This window comes from Penaeus japonicus, unplaced genomic scaffold (assembly GCF_977035675.1).
Source record: "Penaeus japonicus unplaced genomic scaffold, GWHDUDI00000001_assembly GWHDUDI00000800, whole genome shotgun sequence".
Classification (NCBI taxonomy): domain Eukaryota; kingdom Metazoa; phylum Arthropoda; class Malacostraca; order Decapoda; family Penaeidae; genus Penaeus; species Penaeus japonicus.
Genome location: NW_028235202.1, coordinates 12501 through 20000, shown reverse-complemented (window position 1 = coordinate 20000; position 7500 = coordinate 12501). Strand labels below are relative to the sequence as shown.

At 32.1% G+C, this 7500-nt stretch overlaps 1 pseudogene; it reads left to right on the top strand.

Moving 5' to 3' along the window:
- The first annotated feature begins 6514 nt into the window (after window positions 1-6514).
- LOC147466454 (uncharacterized) overlaps window positions 6515-7500 on the top strand; it is a 6974-nt pseudogene continuing 5988 nt past the window's right edge.

The window sequence follows — 7500 nt, the reverse complement described above, 5'->3', positions numbered from 1 at the left end:
TGAGGAAAATAATGATATGAGAGTGATGATAATGACAAGAAATATAATGATACTTATAATGCAGATATCAATGATAATAATAATAGCCAGAATGACTGTGATAAAAGTAATAATAATGATAGTGATGAGGATTCAAAAGATGAAAGATAGTATTAAAAAGGATGAAAAATAGAGCTAATCAAAGCAATAACATTGACGATATGATGAGGAAAATGATATTGAATAAGAATAATGAAAATGATGAGGGTAATAATAGCAATAACAATGATAGTAATAGTAACAGTAGTAGTATTGAATAAAGTAGTACTAAACTATTAATTTTTCTGCAATGTTTTTTTTTTTCTTTTCTTTTTTTTTTAGATATCAATTAACCATTGCAGCTTATTTTAGCTAATGTAATGTAAGTTTTTTGTGAATTTAAAACATTTGAGTATGATATATCAATACAAGAGACAAAGCAACTTACAATAACTCATGAAAAACACCAGTTTATATACATATATATATATATATATATATACTATAATTATATAAATATATATATATTTATATATTATTATATATATATATTTTTTTTTTTTTTTTTTTTTTTTTTTTTTTTTTTTTTTTTTTTTTTTTTTTTTTTTTTTTTACATTTCATTCTCGCTTTTCAAAATGTTTCCAAAATGAATACTAAAATACAGTAAAATGACGATGAATAATGATATTAATAGCAAGGAAAGAAAACATATTTTTTGTTTTAGTGTGAGCATAAATATTGATATGAGCACAACACTGCCACGCCATGTCATAACACAGCTACTAAAGCCCCCCCCATCCCCCACCCCCGCCATGCACCCCTCGCGAAAGTCTCCTCTCTCCCTTCCCTTCTTCCCTTCTCTTCCCCTCTTGATCCTTCCCCTTCCCCTTTCCCCTCTATTCCTCTCTTTCTTTTTTTGATTCTTCCCCCTCCCCTTTCCACTTTCTTACTCCCCTTTCTATTATTTTCTTTCCATCTTCCTTAATTTTCCCTTTCTCTGTGCTTTCCCCTCCCCATCCCTTCCTTTCCCTCTCTCCCCCTCCCTCTTTCCCTACCTACCTTTCCTCCCTTCCCTTCAGTATCCTTCTCCCTTCCCCTTTCTCTAATTCGTCCACGTCTCAAGCCCCCCCCCCCACCTCCCTACCCCCTTCCCTCTCTCCCCCTCCCCCTCGTTCTACCCCGTTCACACCTCCCCTCCCCCTCTCTCCTCGTCCCCCCTCTCCCCCCTCTTATCTTATCCCTCCCTCCTTCCCCTTCCCCTCACCCCTACCCTCTCAGTCCTCCCTTTGCCCCCTACCCCTCAACCCTCCCTCCTTTACACCCCCTGTACCACCCTGCCCCCCCACTCCCCCCCTACCCCCGCCTAAATTAGCCCATAAATTATGCATCATCGCTCAGCAATTAGTTGCAGGTCATTATTCCTCCGCGGACTTTTAATTGGTCCCCTAAATTACTCCCCCCCCCTCTTCCCCCTGCTCCCCTCCCCTCCTTCCCCTCCTTCCCCTCCTTCCCCCCTCTTCCTTCCCTCAGCCTTTCCTTCGTAATTCGGTGGAGACTGAAGAAGGAGGAGGAGATGGAAAGGAGAAGAGAGAAAAGAAGGAGAAAGGAGAAGAGAGAAAAGGAGAAAGGAGACAGAGAGGAAAAGAGAGTAAAGGTGGAAGAGGAGGAGACAAGGGGAAGGTGGTAGGAGAAGGAAGAAGAGGAAGAAGTAATGGAGAAGGAGAGAATAATAATGATAATAGGGATAATAGTAATGATAACAACAACAACAATAATAATGATGATACGAACAATAGTAATGATGATAATGCTAACAACAACAACAGCAATCATGATTATAATGATGATGAGAATGATAACAACAACAATAAAAATACTGATAGTAATAATGATGAGAATGATAATGATAACAAAAAATAATTATACTAATGATAATACCACTCTTACTATGACCTCTATTAATAATGATGATGATAATGATACTGATGATGTTAATAGTAATAATAATGATAATTATAAGAGCATGATGAGGATGAGGAAGAAGAAAAAGAAGAAAAGAAAAGAGATCAGGAAAAATAAAAAAAAGGAGATACATAGATAGAAAGAGATAGATAGATATAGAGAGAGAATGAAAGAGAGACACAGAGAGACAGACAGACATACAAACAAATAAACAACGTACTTGAAAAAAAGGAAAAATATAAGACACAAACCGCACAAACACAAACCACACAAACAAACAAACCGAAACATCGTCGTTAACATAACCACGTGTCTCATTAATCGCGGAGGTCGAGTGACAAACAAGTCATTTAAACCCATAAAATGTTGTATGACAAAACTCACCAGACTGGCATATTAAAGAATTTATTGCGATGAAGGGATATATATATATATATATATATATATATATATGTGTGTGTGTGTGTGTGTGTGTGTGTGTGTGTGTGTGTGTGTGTGTGTGTGTGTGTGTGTGTGTGTGTGTGTGTGTGTGTGTGTGTGTGTGTGTGTGTGTGTGTGTGGAGAAATTATTGATTTAGTGAAGATAATCTTGATAATGATGATTATGATGTTCTTGATATTATTGGTAGTTTTTAAGACTTTTTATATGAGAACGATAATGTGTGCACTGCTTATGCATAAAGTTCGATGATAAGGATAATAATAATCATGATAATGATGATGATGATGAGTAGTTCTAGTAATGATGAGAATAACGACAGTGATAATGATAATAACAATAGTAGTAACAAGATGACAAAATTGGTAACAGTAATGATGACAGTCATAGTTATAATGATTATGATAATGATAAGAAGTATAACAATCTTAATAATGGTGATAATGATTATAGAGATGATAATGATAATAATTACAACCGTGTCAATGTCGATATCAACAATAATCATAATGATAATAGTAACAATGCCATTAATGATAATAAAAATAATCACAACAAAACATGAATAGTGACAACAAAATCAATATTAACAAACAACATATACTTCCCCACCCGCACCCACCACCTTTCTCCCCTCCCCCTTCCCCCCGCCCCCTCCCCCATACATCCCCCCCCCATTCCACCCCCACCCCCCTCCTCGTTCTCTTTCCTCCGCCTCGGTTCCAAAACGTGTCACAGAAAACGGAATGTGTCACCGCCGCCAGAGAACAAGAATTTCCTCTCACATAGAAAGTGGGATTACCTGAGGCGACGCTCGAGGCTCTAGCACAGACTGAAGTAAATTTGTCCGGCGGGTGAAATTGAGAGAGAGAGAGAGAGAGAAAGAGAGAGAGAGACATTGACATACTTTTGAGGTTTCTGTTATTGTCTTTCGTTCTTTTTCTCTCTCTCTCTTTTTTCCTCTCTTTACTTTTCTTTGTCTATGATTTTGTGTTATGTCATTGGTTTATGTACGTATATAAACAAATACATACATGCATGCATATATATATATATATATATATATATATGTATATATGATGTAAGTCTTATATCCATATATATATTAAATATATATATATATATATATATACATGCATATATATATATATATATATATGTATGTATGTATATATATTTATATTATGATATATGTATATATGTATACATATACTTAAATATATATATTTAAAATACATTATATATATATATATAATATATATTATATCATTACTATATATATATATTCTATATATATTAAATCTATATATATATATATATATATATATATTATATATATATATTATATATATATATATATTATATATATATATTTATATATATATATATTATATATATATACATACACTAAACACACTCACACCACGCACACACACAAACACACACACACATATAATATATTATATATATATATATATATTATATTATATATATATATATATATATATATATATATATATTATATTATTTACACAATATATATATATATATACTATATAATATATATATATATATATATATATGTATATATATATATTTATATATATATATATATATATATTATATATATATATGTTTATATATATATATTATATATATTTATATTATATATATATTATATATATATGTCCACACAAATATATATATGTATATATATACATATACATATTTCATATATATATATATATATTATATATATATATATATATCTATATATATATAATGTAAATATATATTTATATATATATATAGTATATATATATATAATATATACTACATACATACATATATACTTACATATATATTTTATATTATATATATATTTTTATACTATATATATATATATATAATATATATAACTCCCACACACACACACAAGATCAAAGGAATCTGAAAGCCCGTGTATTTCAAGGGATAATATTTCCTCAACGTTATTAACACGCAACCAAAAGAGACTGATGGTGTTTCGTCAGTAAATTAGTCTTAGATTAATCTTGTGACGTATTATATTGCATTTCGTTATTACTTTGAAGAATAGAAAGGTATTTTTGCTGATGATGCATTGTGGTTTACTTGGTCTCTGCAATATGGATACTTAGATGATGATATATTGTTGTTAAACGAAGAGGATGTTGAATTGGTATGACTGCAGTTGCATCGAGGAAATAGAATGGGAATTATCATTGTTATTGATATTGTCATTGGTATTTTCTTTATCATCTTTATCATCATTAATGTGATTATTGCTAGTTTTGTCATTTTTATCATTGTTATTATCAATATCATTGCTATTGGTGTCATTATCATTATCAACATTATTTGTAGCTTTATCATTATAGTTTCATTATCATCATTATTATTATCACTATTATTCATTATTCTCATTTTCATCATCATTATTATGATCATCATTAATACCATTATCATGAACATTATGATAATTATTATCTTTACTATCATCATCCTTTTTACAATCATTATTATCATCATTATCATTATCATTTTTACCACTATCATTATTATCACTATCAATACTTATTATCACTATCAATATTATCAATATCAATTACTTCCTTGATATCATTGTTATCATCATTGATATTGTTATTATCACCATTGATAGTATTGCTAATATTGCTATTACTATTCTTTATCATCATCATCATCATCATTCTTTCTTCTATAACCATCATTACGCTATCATCATATATATCATCACAAGTATTTTTATTTTATTTTTATTTTTTTGTCACTCTCTCCAGTCATTTCTTTATCATTTTTCTTTTTTCTTCGTCTATGCTTCTCCTTTTATCCATTTTCTCCCGTCTGCTTTGCTTCTTTTTCTTATAATTTATTGTATTTTGTTTCGTTTATTTGTGTGTTTTCTGTGACTGTAATCTTTGTGTTTTGTATGTGTTTTTTTTTTCTTCTTTCTTTTATGAATGAAATATCATCATCATAATCAGTTGATGAAAGTGTCATGACGTCATCGGAATCAGCTGATGGCGTTCATGACGTCATCGTAATCGGCTGGCAATACAATGACGTCATCGAAATCAGTTGATGGTGTATCATGACGTCATCTTTATCAACTTTATCAGCTGTCTTGGCGCCAGTGATATGAGATGTTTATTTATAAACTCATTTCTCGATTAAGTTTCTTTTTATTTAAATCAATTGTTCAACGGGATGTTTGTATTATAGCTGTTTATCTTTGTTTGTTATTTGTTTTCTTGCATCATCTTCTTTCTTTGATGCTGTTGTTTTTCGTTTGTTTATTTGTTTGTCTGTTTTCTGTTTTTTCTCTTTTTGATTTTCATTTATTTTTTTTTTCTTCTTCTTCTTTATCGTGATTTTTTTCTTCTTCCACTTTTTTCTTCTTCTTGCTCCTCCTCCTCCTCTCCTTGTTATTATATTTTCTTTTTCTTCTACTTCCTCTTCTTCTTCCTTCTCTATCCTCGTCGTAGTCCTCCCACTCCTACTTCCTCTCATTCTTCCTCCTCTTCTCCATCCTCTTCCTCTTCTTCCTCCTATTCTTATTTTTTTTCTAGTATTTCTTCTTCATCCTTTCCTTCTTATTATTATTATTTTCTTCTTCCTCGTCTTTCTCCTCCTCCTCTTCCTTCTTCTGTTCTACTTTTTGTTTTTCTATTTTTCTTTTTCGCCCTCTTCCTCCTCCTACTTTTCTTCTTCTTTTTTTTACTGTTCTTCATCGTCTTCCACCTCCTTTTCCTCTTCCACCTCTACACTTCCTATGCTTCCACTTATCCGTCGCTTCTTCTTCACCCTCTTCACCACCTCCACCCATCCACATTATATACCTTCTTTACCTATCCACCCTCTTTCCCCTGTCTATATTTTCCACATCCGTCTCCTCTACCTGATCCACCTCCACCTATCCACCTATCCACTCTCTCTTCCATTACCTCCACCTCCCCCTCTTCCTCCATCTCCATCTCCCCCTCTTCCTCTACCTCTTCCTCCACCTCCCCCTCTACCTCCAACTCCCCCTCTATCTCCACCTCCCCCTCTTCTCTACCTCCACTTCTTCCTCCACCTCCCCATCTTCCTCCACCAACACCTCCCCCTCTTCCTCCACTCTCCTCTTCCTCAACCACCACCTCCTCCTCTTCCTCCCTCTCCCTCTCCACTAACACTTCCCCCTCTTCCTCCACCTCCCCCTCCTCCTCCCCCTCTTCCTCCACCACCACTTATCCGCCCTCTCCACCTCTTCCTCCTCGATCTACCGTTTCACCCCCCCCCCCTCCCCCTCACACAACCTACACCCCACTTACAGCTGTCAGGTGTTCTCAACCCGTGTTCAACCATTGCCTTGAAGAACACGGGGCTGTCTCGCTGAACACCTGTCGCTCGTGCTTATGTTCACCCCCGCATTCCTACCTTGAACATGTACACCGTAATAGACAGGATTAAATAGATGGGTGTTGTATCATGTTATTTTATTTTTCTATTAACTATTATTATCATGTTTTGCTTGGTCGGGTTCTAGTCATCCTGTTTTTCTTTTGTGTGTGTAATATGTATATATATATATATATATATATATATATATATATATATAGTGTTATATATATATCATATATATATATATATATATATATATATTGATATATATGCATCTATATATCTATCTATCTATCTATCTATCTCTCTATCCATCTATCGAACTATCTATCTAATCTATCAAACTCGAGTCTATCACAAACACTCATCTCTCTCCTCTAGCTCTCTCTCTCTAATTGATTGATATATACTATATATATATATATATATAGATATATATATATATTATGCACATTTATACATACAAACATACATTACATACGTACATACACATATATATATATATATATATATATATATATGATATATATTGATATATATATATATTAAGGTATATATATGTACATACTATATAGTATATATATATTATATTTATATATACATATACTATATATATATATATATATATATATATATATTATATATATATATATAT